Raw genomic sequence first — 18,445 nt, 5'->3', positions numbered from 1 at the left:
AGGATTTAGAGTCCAGACTGCAAACCAACAGCTTACATAGGTCTTTTATAGAACCCTTTTGATTTCCTCTACTTTGTCCCTGTGATGTCATTGTCCTGCTCGCAGCCGAGCCCGACACACGTCTGGTTTCTGTCGCTTGACGCACACCCTGCGGTCCATGCGGGTCCTAATACCCCAGTACAATGAAGGGGACACTAAACTGTAAACAGGTGCCGTCCTTCGGCTGAGACGTAAAACCGAGGTCCTGACTCTCTGTGATCATTCAGGAGAATGGTGGTGGTGGAGGGGAGTCCCCATTATCTGTAAAGCGCATTGAGTGGAGTATCCAGAACAGCGCTATATAAGTGTGCGTAATAATAATAATAATTATTATTATTATAATTGTAATGTAAAATGCAATAAAAAATAAAAAAATATCAAACTTTGATTCAAAATAGATTAATGTAAAAACTGATAAAGCTAATGCTTTTTTCAGGGCTATAGCTGTAGCTGCGAGAAGGTTAAAAGCGCACAAGTGATCTGTCTTTCGTCAAAGTAATTGCCGGAGCAGTAAGACGCAGAGCACCATCCAGCAGCTGTAGACGATGTTCGGGGAAGAGCTAATTCTGTTTTTAGCACAGGGAGTGAGAATGAGCTCAGTCCGGCTCCGAGCAGAATCCATCCTGGTTTGGTTACAGTGCGCCTGAGGATCTTTGGATCGCAACGTAAAAAAAACAATTGCTCACATCGTGTGACTTCCACGACAGGAAGGAAAGATATCACTTAAAAAAATCAGAACTGAAGATTTGGATCCTGGGCCTCAATTTGATCAAATTATTAAAATAATAATTATTAAAATATCAAATTGTGTTTCTGCAACATTTCGTGCACAGTACGCCATTTTTATCTAAAAATAAAACAACAGTCACAACGAGAGCTTATACGCAGTCTGGGGTATATTCCCCTTTTATATTTTTGCCACTTTATATCGAACCTGTTATACTCCCAGAAGTGCACAGTAGCTTGTACAAATGTACAATTCACCACTGGTATAAACAGATGTGTGCCGTGTTTGCCTTTGTAAGCATTTGTTTAAAAAATAAGTTCACAATACAATAAAAACACAGAAAGCACAAACTTCATAATACAACGATACAAAATCAATACCAAATCATTATGCCAATTAAGTACCTATCCTTTGAAAACAGAGAACACCTTTATATCTACAAAAAACTTGACATTTGTATGTATTTTTGAATTACAAAGCAGACAGAGTAGTCCCTTAATTCAAAGATCGGATCTTGGCCAAAACAAGACAATCAGACGTGGGCTGAATTCGGAACAGGAACCTCTACTTCGTCGTTTATTGAACTTTTGATAAATGTCTGAATGAAACAGATTCGCTTTTTTAACTCTTTGATTAAAGTACACAAAAAGCACCTTCCTTCGAGCCGGAATCGAACCAGCGACCTAAGGATTCCCTACTGACTCCACTACAGTCCTCCGCTCTACCAACTGAGCTATCGAAGGGACGTCAAGCAATGCTCCCTAGCACATACTGCCCAATATAGTGAAATGTTCCGGGTGATTTAAATCCCACTTCGACATCAAGTTTCCAACTCGTTTCCTTAGTCTTGTTTACCTTGAATTTAAGCCACGAACCAGGATTCTACTGTATAAACTTCCAGGGATATTACAAAATGTTTGATGGGGCATCAATCATTCCAGGCGGAAATTGACTCCTTTTTTTTCTCGAGGGATCATATTAAACATTTCATTAGTATCGAGAGGAGGATCACTATGAGACACAAAACAAATAGTTTCTTTCTGTCTTTATTAGAAAGTAGCGTTTGTGCTACATTAATAATATTTTCGTGGAAATAAAGAAGTTTCGAAATGTGGTTTTGAGTTAAATATTAGCGTGTTCATGTAATTAGTTTGTGTTTGTCATTACTATATATATATATTGCCATGTTACTAGAATTTGTAACTGAAGTTTACTAGTTGTGTTTTTATGATGGTTAGACATTTGTTGATTACAATATTGTATATAATGTATAATTTGAACTACATATTTTTCAGGTGTGAATAGTTTCTTTCTATCTAATCTTTCTTTGATGTATAATAGACCTTTAACTATATATGTATAGTAGTCTTCTAAATTTATCCGTATAATAGAACTACAACCATTTATGTATAATAAACATATAATCAATTTCATTCTAGACCAGTTACGGAGCACAGTTACACGTCTGGTATGCGTTCAATAGTCGTATATTCTACATCTTTTGCCCACTGGGATGTGCCGATTTTAACTTGGCAAACCAAGATACACATTTTCTAATGAAACCTTAATTAAAAGACAGTTTGTTTCTCGAAAGCGTGTTATGTAAAAAAAGAGAAAAACGAAAATATATGGATGGTAATCTTTCAAAGCTGAAGATTTTACTTTTGAAAAATTGACATTTTATGTACTGTATGCAGATGCATTCGCTGGTTTTAGAACTTTGCTGTACTTCCTGAATCATTTTCAGTATTATAAAGTGGGTGTAGATTTTTCTTTCAGGTTAGGACGCGAGTGTGTACATGTGTTTGATTTTCGTTTCACTGATTCTCATTGAAGATTTGGGAATTAACGACGAAAGAATCAGTTGCCTCGGAAAGCAGAAGGTTTGGTTCTCAACGATATTGAAGACACGCCCATGTAGAGCAGCGGGTGATGATTTGTGCTATAAAAGACCAAGTGCTCAAAGTGACGTCTGCGTTTACCGTTTAGACTTTTCATCTCGGGCGCACTTTTAGAAAGCAAAGATAGAGCAGTTGTGTTGAATCACATTATAACAGCTGTCAGCAGAGTGGCGCAGCGGAAGCGTGCTGGGCCCATAACCCAGAGGTCGATGGATCAAAACCATCCTCTGCTATGTACACTTTATGCACGATTGATAAGCATACCATCAGTTTAATGAAGTGCATTAAAACTGTTTTTTTCTCTCGTGTGTATGAAAGCTTCACACTTAAGGTACTCTTTCATCTTTACCAATAGCAGATGCCCAAATGTATCTTTGGTTGTTCTGCGATCCTTCATAGTTTCCTCAATTCCTTCAAATGAACATCCATATCAAAGCAATTATGTATATATATATATTACAATTAAGGTACATATTAAAAACATCAACACACATTTGAATAATGCTCATTTAATAATGATTGTCAAGGATTGTCAAGTTCTCCAACAAATCTGTGTTCTAATTTTAAAATATTTTTGCTAAGGATACAACGGGTGTATAAATGAATTCTCCCAACAGCCAGTTAAAGAAAAATTCCACACGTGAAGATGGTTTTCTTGGACATTGACTTAGGTACTTATTTGTTTACTTGTTGTAGTTGCACACGAGTAAAACACGAAGATTTCCTGCCACATTCAAGAGGGTTTGCGAAGAAATCCCTTCAATTTTTAGCGGAGATTTTGTTTACATCATCACAATCTGAAGCACGTCCCTGAGTACGTTTGACCCACCAGCCCTTTGTTTAACAGCTGCACAGGGACACATTCCCGTTGCTTTTCACAACTCACATGTTTGTAGTTAAAGAAAATAAAATACTGTCATTTTCCTGCCAGCTGGCAGTATTTCTTCTGCACTGACTAAGAGTAACCAAGAAGTTCATTTCATCTTTCGCAGGCTGTAATCTACAGAAAAGGAAGTGAATACTTGTATTAAGCTAAATCAAGCCGACGGAGTTGCACTGCTGTTGTTTTTCTCCACTTTTCGTTAAAAGGAGAAAAAATCACTGGCATTTTTTGGAAGCATTTCTTCTGTCCTGAGAAGCAAGATTTGTATTTTATCTTTCAGAAGTTGTATGAATTTCTTGAAGTTCAGAAACAACTTGTTCCAGAAAAGAAATTAACACTTGCTTCAAAGTAAATCAAGACGTCGGTGTCTCTTGCTGTGTGTGCTCTTATCTGTCCATCTCTCTATCCTCTTCTCTCTGGCAGTCTGTGTAGAGTATCTGAAGGGGATGTAACACCACTTGGAAAAGAAAAAAATTCTCAGGAAAATTCTCAGGCAGAATAAAAAATCATTATTCTCTTCTCAGTGAGATTCACAGCTCAGACTCACACTCAGACAGGATCTCAACTCCGTACTGCTCTCTATCCTCACAATCCAGAACCAGAAGATATTCAGACAATCAGTGCTGCTACATGAACAATATCAGACAGAACAGCCTGGACTCATGTCACATTTCCCCCTTTTATCTTTCCTCCCAGCCCTCTTAGAGACATAGAAGAGCTCCTGGTTCTCCTCTCTGTGAACTGGGCTCAGGGGTCACTGATCTGGCAGTTGTGGGCTCTGTTCCAGGTCGAAAGCAAGAAGGATCTATTAACGCTTTCCAGGACTTCCAAACTCTTCAGTATTACTTTCTTTACTGTATGTCAGCCTCCCAAAATGTTTATAAATGTTTTATGAGTGTGGAATTATCTTATTATTTATATACAGTATTTATGTAATAAACAACAGTAGTGACACTATGATCGGTATATTGATTATTTGTAGCCTATGGTCCGATGGTCGTGTCTACAATAGTGACCATTTGACCAGTCTGTAGCTCTGAGCAGTGGGACTCAGATCACACAGAAGACCCGCCTGTGTGTGATTCCATACCAGCCCTGGGATTCAGCTACTCTCACAAATGTCTCACAGACCGTCTTATAAATTTACAATTAGATGAAGTCATGTAACAGTTTTACAGATAATTTAAATAATCAGACAGCAGTTTTGGCAGTGGATACATCTCCACATGGGAGAAAGGAACTGAAATATATGTGCTCACTGTAAAGTAGGAAGAGGTGGTCAGACAAGCAAAACAACTTTGCAGATAATGTGAAGTGACATTGTTTTGTGTCAATCAGCTCACAGATTTCGCTTCATGTGCCTTAAGCTGTGCAATTTGTATGGTTGTTGAATGAGATTGATTTCTTCACAAGCCCAGTCAATTGACAGTGGAGAGCTTGCCGACACACACCTTCATGAAGACTCTCTTCATTGTCAAGTCGCCTCCTTTGCATACAATAGTAGCACCGACACTAAGAGAAAGGATGAGAAAAAGCGTTTATCAAGCGATTGCAGTGTTTGTTTGACTGAGGATCCTTGTGTGCTGAACTGGCCTCTGGAGAAGTGTAGTGCAGTAAAACAGAAGGTTTGTGTCACTCAAGATTGTTACAGAACAGAACAATACAATTACAATACTTTTATGAGAGTAAATATTACTGGTGCATCACAGTTCTTATAATGGTGAAAACAGGAGCACCTTCTCTACATTTTTGACTGAAGTATTTAAATGGAAAGAAATACTATCACTATGCAATTCATAAATGCAATTGACCTCCTCTAAATGTTCTAGTTTGATGAAACAATGTATGGAATTAGGTGACAATATCGGAATTCATTCAAATGCTCAGGATTAATTTTCAGCAACAAAAAAAGTGCTCGGAAATATTTTACAAGAATGAAACCTTACATTCACCTAAATAAACATTCACCATCTACATTAGCAGAGAACAGTAGGACAGAAGGTTAGTGTCACTGGACACTGCATCAGAGAGGCCGATCTCTTCTCCCTCATTATGCAGGCTTACCCACTCATGATGAACTGTCCTCCAGCGATACTCAGCTGCCATCATCGACTCAGACATGACGTTCATGTACATATTATACCTTAATATGGCACTGCGTTACAATAATTTGATCAAAACAACTGGTGAAAAAAAAGATAAAGACTTTGTCCAAAAAAGAAGCATTTATACCTTTCCTCTCCTACCAGCCATTACAAGTCACCTAGTTTTTAATTTAGAGCTAGATTAAAGCTCTAGTCTCTTTGGGGGTGTGAGTTGGAATCCCACTGCTGCCAAATAAGAAGCAAAAAACACACATTTGCTGCAGAAGTAACAGGAGAATTTGTGCCATTCAGCCTCATAGCGTGATGTCATTTTCTCAGGCTCATTTTTAGATGCTTGTGATCGAATCTATGATTCTTATGAGTGTGCCCTCCATAAAGGTAGCACAGATATAACGTGCCAAGTTTTCAGAGAATCGCATTAAATACAGGTCAGAAGAAGGCGACAAAGTGTCCGCTAGGCAGTTCAGCTATTTCAACGGTGTTCTCTGTTGTTTAGGTCCAGAATGACACCCGTTACAACCAGGAAACACACAGTGTCAGGCATCAAAAAGACTTCCCAAAACCCTGATCCTCTCCTTGATCCGGTGATGGCATCCAGACATTTCCTGCAACAAAGCCAGGATACGGTCTTCAACAACACGAGTGAAAGGCTAATTCCCAGCCTTTGCAATCCTTTGCAAAGAAGGACCGCATGTGCTCAGTGTTAAATGCGCTGTTCATTATTATTATTAATAATAATAATCTATACATTATATAGTGCCTTTAAAGGTGGCTTTTCAAAGTGCTTTACAGAATGAAACCAAGAAAGTTAAAAAATACACAAGATAAGCAGGATGAGAATACACAGTTAGAGGAGACAATATATGGTGGTATTAAATACAGTAGGAACAGAGGGGTAAAGAATAGTTCATTAAAGGCTCTTCTAAAGAAGAGGGTTTTGAGTCTGGATTTGAAGGAGTTTAGAGAAGGTGACTCTCTGATATCTTTGGGAATAAAGATCCAGAGCTTTGGTACAAAACAGGAGAAGGCCCTGTCACCCATAGAGTGTAGATGGACTGGGGGACAGATAGGAGACCAGAATTAGAAGAGCGAAGGTTGTGAGGTGGGGAGTAGGGCGATAACCCAGACGGGTACTGTGGTGTCAAGCCATGGAGAGCCTTATAGGTGAGCATGAGGATTTTGAAGTTGACAGGAAGCCAGTGCAAGGAGTCCAGGACAGGAGTAATGTGATCACAGTCCAGTGCTAATTTCTTTCTTGTGGCTGCTGGTTCATTTTCAACTGTGGACTCTTAAGAAGTCCTTTATTTGACTTGATCAACACTAATCCCTAGAGGATTTTGAAAGGTTGAATCAAGATGATACATGACTCTGGTGGGACTCGAACCCACAACCTTTGAATGACTTCATTCTATCAAAGCCTAGAAGTCCAATGCGCTCTCCATTGCGCCACAGAGCCAACCGATACATCGCTATATAAAACAGCTACAGAAAGCTGTAACTCATGCTTCTCCCGTTGTCTTTAAATTAAGCTCCATAAATATTGACAATGAGTGGCCTGTTGTCTACGAATAGATACCGCTGGGATTCACACCCAGGGTCTCCTGGTTTTTAGTGAGGCGTCTTAACCAGCTAAGCCATGGTGCCAAACCTGCTAAATGTTATCCACAACTTCAAACACCTGTGAGAAACGGGCAACTGCAGTGTTACGCCTGCTGGCTCAACAGATAATCCTTTTCGAAGTTTAAGGAGAGGATTTCTTTGTCAATTCAATTAAACATTTTAGAAATGCTGAACGATTGATGTGTTTCACGCGCAGAAATATTTTATCGTTACGTACTTTTTCTGTGCAGTAAGTTCTCCTTCAACTCCGCCCACCAACAGAGGTCGTTTTTAATACAGGAGTAAAGGCACACTGCACATCAGCAAAACATCCTGTACAGGTTTAGGGAGAGCGACATCAGTGATTGGAAAGTTGGAAGTTTCGGGTCACTTTTTTATTATAGATTCAAGCAGCCCTGAATACCTTTTCAAGAAACATTTCAGAATCCCAGTCACGTCCAGTATGATTGCTACACAGGTCTACAGTATACAATCAGAATACTGTTTGTGCATTATATAAAACACACCGCCCAAAGCATTTCTAAAACAGGAATTACATGTTTCTGAATGGCCCTCCTTTATAAATAAAATAAAAGGTCTGAAGCCTGCTCCAAAGAAGCACTTTATTCAGAGCTGACAAAGATGTGATAGGAAACATCTCAGAAAATGAAGATGCAGTCATTTCCACGCGTCGCACAACAAGAGCTGAACCCACCCGACGTTCTCAAGAGAGTAAGGTGTAAGGAGTGTGGCTGGGTGGTCTAAGTGCTGGGTTTGTGCTCCATTTTCTTCGCTGGGTTAGGTTTGAATCTTGCCACTGCTAAGTGTTGGTGGGTTAAGACCTTCCTTCTATTGCGACGTCAATGGGTAAAAGCTTTGCTTGGCAGTCTGTCGAGAGACTGAACTAGGTGTTTCAAGATAGTCTTTGTCAGCTTAACATCAAGGCATAAAAAAGCCTCATTTTGTGTTCCCAACAGCAATGCTCTTTGGTCCCTTCAGCATTATGCAGGGAACAACATCTGCCGTGATCACTTTTGAGTCAGTGTGAATCGTAGTGTGCCGCAATTGTTTTTAAAATTGGTTCTGTAGTGTAAGAAAAACCGGCCGTTCAGGGACGCCAAATATGTAACTGTAGTGGCTCTCTGAAGGCACCAGTTCTGTAGGGTTTGGGCATTTACTGAGACAATTATTTATTGTAGCAGTAAATCACAAAGTTGATTCTTTTGATGGCTTTAGAGTCCAACCATGCGACATAACTCAAACAACGCACACACACAGGTGCTAATACACGAGGATACATTTATTAATACATAGAATATGCATGTAAACCTAACAGATCTTATCGAGAGGGTTATCAGAATACAAAAGATATATATTCAATCAGTTACAAAGTGTTACACATATCAAGAGGACATACGTTCAGTATATCATTCATTAAGACCGTTTCGTAAAGTGAACTTGGTTACAACTTCTACATTAGATACTCAAAACAAGTACATAACTCTTAGGAATTAAATTGATATCAACTGGTTTGGATAACAATGGAATTCTCGAGCTGTAATGCAGTGAAGTTGAATACTCATCCAATTTCTGGGGATTCAGATCTCCTGCGGGCACAAACAAACAGTTGCAGGCTGTTGCTGTCCAATCCGCGCTCTCTGGCGCGGTGCCAGGCTGTGCTGTGCGGCTTGTGACGGTGCACTGCTGATGCTCACTGTTGGCTTTAACTAGCAAAGTTTGTGCACAGGAGAAAAGATGACTGTGGGTCCCAGAAAGTCAGGAAGAGGACCGGTTCGTTCCTGATGAAGAGCTAGTTCTGAATAGTGATTCAGCTGTCCACAGTTCCGACCTGTTCACGAGGCCTGCTGCTGGTTACTCTCTGGCAACCTCCACTCTAGACTCTTAGAACAAAGGAAAGTTCTGGCACTCGGACACACTGGCCGTTCCGTGGTTGTCCGAGCTGAGTCTCAGGATGGTCAGGAGGCACGCTGCGAGAATGTCCTGCCCTTGGGAGCCTTCTGCTCCTGGGCCGTCCTGCCCTGGAATTCTCCTTTGAATTCCCTTTAGAACAGTCCACAGAATCCTCTCCAGAATCTTACTGAATCTCCCTGAATCTTACTGAATCTCTCAGGCTCTCTGTGTTGCCTGTTTTTACCTGGAGGAACTTCAGCTCGTTGATTGGCTGAAAGTTCCATGGGCATCAGAGTCCCACGTGGGTTACTCGGCCCTACCAGCCCCTGATTGGTTGATCAAGGTGAAATATGAGTCACTTACTCCTGACACTTAGGAATGCAGTCCAGATGTCCAACTGGCACTCCCTAGACAGATAGGCACCAATGGATGACCATTGATCATGATAGCCAGGCTTAGCTAAGTGCATCCCCTTTGGGAGCTGTCCTTATCAGGAACCTTAAATCAGCCTGCATGAATAGTTTCTCTGTGGCTGCACCACAGAGATGAACACAGAAATGGGGCCTCATTTGGGAAGGCTCAGAACACTTAATTCTTTATTATTAATAAGCCTCGCCGCTACAGTAGGCATGGTGCATTTGTCTGTGAAACTTGAATGCTGTGCTTTTTCACGCAGAATCATCGGCAGGAGCAAAGCTTATTCAATCTTTGCGCACAGCGCTCCATCAGAAATACTTTGTCCAAGTTTTGAAGAGATTGTGGGATTCTCTGCACACGCTCACATCGCGTACCTCAGACAACACCACCATTCGATGGGAAATTGATTCTACTTCTTGCAGTTGTTCCTGTGGTTGTGATAGTTACAAAGTTGCACTTTCCTCCACCTTCTGCTATAGTATTCATTGGGTGAGCTTCATCAATTGGCTCAGAAAGGTCAACTGTGCTTCGGAAAAAATCAGCAGCAGTGTCTTTATTTTGTCGGTGAGTATGGCTGTCTTTTAAAGCACATGAAAAACACGAGTTTGTGGATTTCTCCAAATAGCAACGAATTCAGCTGTGCAGAGCCTTACTGCTTTCAGAGGGTCTTTTACCGACGCTGCTGTAGTAGAGAAGTGACATAATCACAAACGCAACCATTTGTGCTGGCTGTTTAACTAAGTATTAAGCTTTTTTAACTATCACATGATTTTAACTAATTTAACATCATCTCCAGAAGAGCACCTCGCACTGCTCACTGAGCTGATGTATGTGCCCATTTCTCAAAAAATTAAATATCATCTGAACTGATTTTTTTCTACTTTAAATGCTTTCCTACTCTTTTAATATTTCAGTTAAATCTTTTATTTTGAAGTACTTTCCATTGATATTAATCCTAGTCCCTATGAATGATTCTGGGACATGGTGCGTCTTGAATAATGTTCTTATAGGTTTCAGTTTGGAAAAGTGCGCTCTCCAGAAGCTACCGAAACCTCTAATGGTCACACAAAGCTTAATGCAATAGCAACGTTTGGGGTTGAAAAAGAATATAACTTGCTATGAATATGAACACTGTTCCAGGAGGCGTGTAAGGACTATTTTGGCTCAGATCACCAATTTACCTTACATTTCTGATCCATTAATATCGCTATTGAATGCTAAAGGTAGGTCCTGGCAATACTTCTTGAGATCTTCTTTAGAAAAATTAAAAAAAAATATATTTCCAGTACTAAACAAAAAGTAAAAAATACTGATTACGTGCAACTGATAAAATCTCTCTTCCAGGGACGTTGTAGCTACATGCAAATTACAATGGAAAACTTTATCAGCTTTAAAAGTTTCTTTTGCATTTATAAGACGATCAGCATGACACTCAAAACATACCTGTATTCAGTAAGCGGTGAGTCTGCTGGCTGAGCAAGTTGCCTCCTCTACACACAATAGCAGCCCTGACGCTAAGATAAATGAAAAGAAATTGCTTTTATTGGGCACTTTTCATATCCGATGAGCTTGACATCTCCCAAGGGCGATGGAGTTTTTTTGCGACACTGCTTTTCCCTTTTTTCTTCTTTCTGTACTCTGATGGAAAAAAAAAGAGAAATCATGTAAGGGAAAAATGTATTTTTTTCATGGAGAAAACGTGCACCAGGAATGTTTTGTTTTGAAGAAGTGATTTAACATGATACATGACCTAATTTACTAGAGTAAATGCTCACACTGCAAGGTCTGCTTTACTACAAGAGAGAAGTAGAGTGAAAGATGTCATAATTGCACTGCGTTGTTGAAGAAAGCATCTTTTTCTTTGAATTCTAAATCAATCAGAATTTCAAAGTGAAACACAAACCCTTTGTCTGTATTAAAGAGATGATATTTTAAAACTGATAAAAATGTAGAAAACACGTTTCTCACTTAGAAATTTAGGATGGGATTATTACTATTACTAGTAATTACTAGTTGCAGTGCTGAACTCACCATGGTGCAATTCAGTTACATGATTGGCCAGTGGTTTCATGGATAACGCGTCTGATTTTGCATCATGAGATTGGAGGTTCGACTTCTACCGGGTTCGTGTGTTTTTAAATCAGGCTACTCAGAAATAGAAGTCCATTATGTGAATGAACCGCACCTGAAAACAAACGTTGGTCAGGTTTCCTTCTTTCCAGCATGAAATAGCAAATCGTTACAAAAAGCACCAGCTAATGTCCAATAGCATTAGTCATTTTAATTAACATGAATATACTGTAAGGTCTTGGTACATGGGATTGGATTTCATCCACAATTTAAAAAAGGGCAAATTATATTTATAGGCTTCAGACACATTTTAATACAAAAGTGACCTAAAACTCTGTAACTTTCAGGTTAGTTTGAACCTGTAATGAAAAAGGGGCCTGAAACTTCCATTCTGTGATGTAACTGTCTCTAAAGTCGGACGTGATGTTTCACGGATGTGCAGTGTGCCTTTTCTCTTGTCATGTTCAAAATGACTTGCTGTGTAATTTCCTGAATGCGTGTCCTGTACTGCTCTGTTATTTCATTTAGATTATCTATGTGGTGTACAGATAAAACCAAACGGCATGGTCTAATTCCTGGGTTCGGCACCAGCTGAACCTGAACATACATCATCCGATCTCAACATGATTTGAACACACAACCTTTTGATGTGGTATCAGATGCACTACCATCACACCACTCCCCATAAGTGCTTTTAATTCCCCCAAGGAGAAAAATATTTTTTTTCATTCTCTCCTGTGAGAAGCACCGCTCTTCCAACGAGGGTCTCTTCTTCCCAGACCACAGATTATTTTTCCTGTCTGGCTCTCACACAGAGGGCAGACACACTGTCTCCACTAATGTGTTTACTACATCTATAGATCTGACCCCCTTACAGCCCTGATATTCCTGGACAGGATCCCATATTGAGCAGTATTTCTCGCGTTCTGAACTTACAGTGTGTACACAATGTACTTTATACACAAAGTAAGTGTTTTCGTAACTCTTGGACGTTTTGTCAAAATGTTACTGGCATGCCAAAATCGCCCCCTCAACTGAACAGTCCCACCCCCCTCAGTTTTGGATAAATTGTCAATGGTCAGATAACTACACTAACCCCGAATTCACAGTTACTACATCAGACTGTTTAATGTGCAGGAGGGCTATCTGTCCAGGAACAGCACGTTACATAGTGTCTATGTTTTGGGGTGTCAACATTATTATGACCTTATTTGCTCAGGTGGACCAATGCCTTGCAGTAGTTTATCCTTATACTTACAATCGTTATATAACTAGGACTGCAGTTATAGAAGTTTCTACTTTCTGTTGGTTTTACAATGATTTCTTAATGATTCAGAACCTCGTTACCGTTGATGTTGTTGCAAAAATGAACACATATGGTTGATGCTCCAGGCAAAAATAATCACGTGAGTTCTGATGAACGTGGAACTGTTCTTCATCACTAAATACCAGATTGCTTGTCGTTATCTTCTAACATGAAATACTAATCAGTGGCATGCTTGCGAGAATTCACTTGGATGGTTGCAATGGCTCCATTTAAACCGAAATATCACTACCCCCCTCAGGATTTCAGACCTCCCCCCCCCCCCTACAGATCATTCCCCTGGCGCCAGTCCTGGGTATAATGATGAACATAGCTGCCTTGCAAGCAGTGAATCTGGGTGTGATTCCCACCTGACCCATCAACAAACCTTTTCCAATGAATCTTTGATCAATTTAAAAAAGTCTTGAAGCTGGTAGGCTAGGGAAGAAGCACTGTTTGAGTGCACTGAGGAAAATGTGCTACTGTGCTGTGCTGCTCCAGTAGCGCAATTGGTCAGGTTGTGGTGCTTTTATAGTGGAGTTATACCGAGGTTGTGAGCTCAATCATCACGTGGAGTATGTTCTGTTTTCAGCTGCAGAAACGTGCTGTTGAATTTATGTCGGTTCTTGTGTTACTTTTTCCTCTCGATGGAGCTGTATTAATGCAGGCACACCTGCTTCCATGTCAAGTTATTTTATCGTTGCTTACAAACCAACACACTGCAGACACCTCTGATATTGTCACTGCTTGTGGGCCACGTGTTCCTGCTGTCAGCCTACCATGATCATACACCTATAGAAATATTACTGCTGTAGGACAGGAGCGAAGAAACAAAACGAAAGCACACCAAGTTTAAAAAGGTCAAAATGTGTCAAAGCCCTTCCTCGAGGAGAATGGGGTTCAAACCTACTTGTGCAGAGTATCATGTATTAAGAGGAGATTGCCTTAACCACTAGGCCACCTCCATACACACTTCAGCCCCCTCCGGACATGAGTTGCCTCTTTCCCCATACTCAAGGGTAATTTTCCTCTTCCACCTACAATTTCAACATTTACCTTGTGAGATGTCAAACCACAGAGCCTGTGCTGCGCTTCAGTGTTAGCTGTAGTGGACACCCCATTGAACATAAAAAGCATATTGAACTCCTTGGACATAAGCCATTTCTCGTCACTTTTCTCAGCGAGCAGGCTCAGCGCACACTGAATACAGGTGTCTCAGAGCAATTGAGATGTGTCCAAGTGGCTGTAAAAGGGATATTTGATGCCAGTGCCGTGGCTTAGTTCTCCGACAGCAGGCGTAGCGGCGCGCCGGTTGGAGTATTCTCGGTCGCATTTAATGGGAACGTCATGGCAGCGTCAGCTCAAACCACCAAATGGAGACAGGCGTGCCGACAAGCTGACCCTGCTGATGCGGGATTAACACTAGGATGCGAGAATGCTGTGGCTTAGTTGGTTAAAGTGCCTGCCTAGTAAACAGGAGATCCTGGGGTTGAGTCCCAGTGGTGCCTGTCTTGCCACACAGTTTATCATTATGGACAGCAACATGCTTCTACATTAAATTTAATGGAAGTGTTCATTTAATTTTTGGAGCAACTTGTTTTTAAAAAAATCCATACAAATTGCGAAAGATAAAATACTCATCTGTTTTGTCAGTGCAGAGGAATTACTGCCAGCTGGCAAGGAAACAAAAATGATTTTTTTGTCTTTAGTCAAAAACCTGTGAATGTAGAAAAAAGGTGATGTGCGTTAGTTTCTATGGCACAGTCAGTCAGCATATCCTTCAGTTAAACATAACGTTGGTAAATCAAAAGTCCCCAGAGACGCATTTCAAATTAATCTGACCTCAACACCATCTCCCCTAAATATGATGGGGTTTCTTTGGATGTCTTTAAGCATCCTGATAGTTGCAGAGATTTCAAACTTTTGGCTAACTACAAGAAGTTAATAGTTGAGTGCCTAAGTCAATATCACCGGGAATGTGACTATGTAAACTTAAATAGTATTCAAAATATTGCAATTTTGTTGTAGTTTAAAAAGATATTTTAGCTGGGGATCCTCAAATGATGAGGGTAGAAAAGAGAACTATTCGACACCATCAGGAGTGCTTAACGTGTGATAAAAGTGTTTTTTAATCACAAAGTGAAAATAGTGAATTTGTCTTTCACTTAGGCGTTCATCAAAAGCTCATTAAACAATGAAAGAGAGGCTCGTGTTCCGAATTCTCTTCTTGTCTCATTGTCTTGCTTTGATTTTTAAAATGTACACTGTTGGCTATTCACTCTTCCTAACACGATTAAAGAGCCGAGTTTAGTTCAGAGGTAAAGCATCTCATGCATCGTATGAAGCTCTGTTTTCTATCACCGGTGTCTGCACTCTGGATTTCTTTTTAAGCGCGATATCTTTTCTGTGATTTCTTTCGTTAGAATTCCCTCATGTGTGAATTTCAGCGCGACACATAAACTCGTTTGTCTGTTTTTAAGAGATGCAATTTTTAAAACAGACAAAATGAAAGACTGTTTAACTAAATACACATAGAAAACATGCACCTTATTGAGAAAATTTGGACTGGGGCGATTTATTATTGTAGTGGTGCAAGCTCACAGTGGTGCACTTGAGGAATGCGGTACAAGGGCCAGTGGTGCACTGGATAACGCATCTGATTATGGATCAGGAGACTGTAGGATCGTAATGCTCTTAAACCCAATACCATAACCGTAGTGTGTTCATTCCGACACAACCTTTCTATCGACTGAATAAGCCTCCTGTTCCATCTCCATCTTCTTCCCACACATTCCGGCTATTTCAGCACCGTTATTGTTGGACTGCAGTCACAGATACGTAAGGGACACTATTCCGAAGAACCGTCTTAAATAAATAACGTTGCAAAAGGTAACAATAAGGGTTTCTTAATGTAACCTTACATTTGGCCGTACAATACAATTTTCTGTACCCTCAAATAAAAAAAAATCTTACTGCTTTCTCCTGAGAAACACAAGTGTAGTGTCAAATCACAATAAATAATACAACAAATATACTAAATTAACACCCAGATATGACAACACACAGCTATGACAGAACACATTGAAGACTTAAAAGCCCTTTAAATTTTTATTTCCTTAATTTCCATTCTCTTCCCTCCCCAGGATAACTGAAAACTAACTATAATAAAGACTGTATATGCATTACTTGTAATACAGCTACTAATAAAGATATACATGGAACTTAATTATTAATAAATAACATTTGTATTACTAAAGATGTGTTATGATAACATTCATTGTGAATATTTGTGGTGTCTGGAAAGCAATTTTAGTTAAATATAATAATAATTTTCAAGCAAGTGGTGCATAAGCTTGTTAATTAATGAGTACATTATTTCCATTACATTCAAGACAGTTCTAATGTGATCAATTGTTCTGCTTAGTCCGCTACTGAGTTGCTTAAAACCTATGAAGAGGTGGTTTAAGCTAGACTCCTAATGCAGTAACATCTAATGGGCAGCAGCTGTTATTTTAGGTTTGTTGCAATTGAGAACAGGTTTAGTACAGAGCTGCTGACAAATTTCAGTGGAGTTTATTGTATATAAGTTTATTGCAATTGACCCATTGTAGCTACCAATCAGCAGCAAGGAAAAACAAACTTCACTTGTGCCTTTTAAAAAAAGGGAAACAGAGTAGTAGTTTATGTGGTAATTTCAGGTGCAATGTAAGAACTAAAGTTAACTACTCCCATAGTAATGCGTGGGGTCCTATCAATAGAAAATAAAATGTTGTAACCCGAAAACACAACAAACACAAAACGAGAAGTCTTCCAGGAACCTAGGTAAATCCCTGTAGTAGTCTAACAACTATGAAAAAAAAACAACCAAACGCAACAACTTCAAAAGAAAAAGAAAACAAAACAAATCTGGGGAACAACAAAAACACAGAATCTAATGCGAGAGCTTTTTCAAGTCTTCAGTGCTCCTCTCGTCTCAGTATACCTCTCTCATATATTTGTTTACAGGTCAGCTGGAGGTACACAGCTGATGGTAATTTAAGTAGTCACAAATTATAGTACATTATATACAATATTGTAATCAACATATGGCTAATCATCAACTACTACTAGATCTTCACAAATCAACCAATCAGACATACCCATTACACATTTTCACATATTAACTGCACTTTTCTACAGTATTTGCTCAGTCATAGAATACAAAGTGACCATATTTCAAAGTTCAAAAGTTGTAGTAACTTTTTAGAACATGGAGCTTTTTGTAAAACACTTTATTTTGGCATTAAAAGATCAGCAAGATTATACATTATAAACTAAAAAAAGAAAGTATGCCAGAGGTGGATCCTATTAATCAGATGTAAGCTGTCATATAATGACCTATCTGTAACCTAGAATACTAGTAGTGAATATTTTCCACACCACAGAGAGAATATAATATCATACCAGTAGGTTTTGATTGTCCATGTTGTCAAAGACTTGCTTGTGTGTACAGGACTCTTCCATTGTGCTCAGCCTCTTGATGTGGAATTGGGAGTCCACCTGTTCTGTACACTTTCCCACACGCCTCAGTTCATCTCTGATCTCTATCAGGAGACCCAATACCCAAAACTCTGAAATCATTCACATTTTGTATCAGCATTTGTAAGGAATTAGGTCAGGATTTTCTTACACTATTGTTACATTAGCATAACTGTAGTGTTGTTAATGTGCTACATGCAATTTATAATCCTAAAATTGTTAAATTTCCACATTTGTAGTTGATGTTGTATGATCTTCACCTTCACAATATTTTGATGTGCCATTTATTGCTTATTAACGTACTATTTTTAATCAAAATAATATTAAGTAAGACCTGTATGTATTTAAATAGTATTATTATTATTTAGGAACAAGTAATAGGTTTATTCCATGCTGAAAAAAAGAAGAAAGAGAACACAACGTTTCGGCCGTGGAGCCTTCTTCAGGTGTGAGAGAGACAGGGCAGTAGGCAAAGGTATGGCGAAGAGATCTAGAAAAAGATTTGGAGGAAGGCATAGTGGGTCGCAGCAGCTGTAGGCGGTAGTAGTTCAGGTGGGTAGCTGCGTCAGCATGCGTAGGCTGCAAAGCTGTCTTTGTTGTTTGCCATTTAGGTTAAATACTGTCACGTTTTTCTCAGCTATCCTCTTTTGATGAGTAAGTATAAATAATAATGCTGTCTGCATTAGCCACCCACTGTTCCAGCATGAGTGCACAAAGAGGAGTGGTAGAGTGTTACTGAGATGTCATTCAGAAGGGAAGTGATCCAGCTTAGCTCTCTGAGGTCTGGTAGATACATTTTCCATATGAGTAATGTAGGATCAACTTCTTCAGGCTGGAGGAAGGGCTCGCATTTCGGCAGCAGTAACTGACTGAGAAGTGACTCCAAGGACCTGGTCTTATCAGGTTGCTTTGGCACGTTTGTCAGTTCTGCTGAAATGGCCTGTCTATAGGGATATTTAGGAAGGAGAGGAA

At 39.6% G+C, this 18,445-nt stretch overlaps 2 non-coding genes across 2 annotated transcripts; both read right to left on the bottom strand.

Moving 5' to 3' along the window:
• Window positions 1-1,421: 1,421 nt before the first annotated feature.
• trnay-gua (transfer RNA tyrosine (anticodon GUA)) lies at window positions 1,422-1,509 on the bottom strand. Its single transcript is given in 2 exon segments — window positions 1,422-1,457; window positions 1,473-1,509. It is a non-coding gene; the product is annotated as a tRNA-Tyr (tRNA).
• Window positions 1,510-7,018: 5,509 nt separating this feature from the next.
• On the bottom strand, window positions 7,019-7,111 carry trnar-ucu (transfer RNA arginine (anticodon UCU)). The gene is made up of 2 exons: window positions 7,075-7,111; window positions 7,019-7,054 (listed from the first exon to the last, which is right to left on the bottom strand). It is a non-coding gene; the product is annotated as a tRNA-Arg (tRNA).
• Window positions 7,112-18,445: the final 11,334 nt, after the last annotated feature.

This window comes from Lepisosteus platostomus, chromosome 5, assembly GCF_059453375.1.
Source record: "Lepisosteus platostomus isolate fLepPlt1 chromosome 5, fLepPlt1.hap1, whole genome shotgun sequence".
Taxonomy (NCBI): Eukaryota; Metazoa; Chordata; class Actinopteri; order Semionotiformes; family Lepisosteidae; genus Lepisosteus; species Lepisosteus platostomus.
The sequence above is the reverse complement of the archived record's forward strand: the minus strand, read 5'-3'. Positions and strand labels throughout refer to the sequence as shown.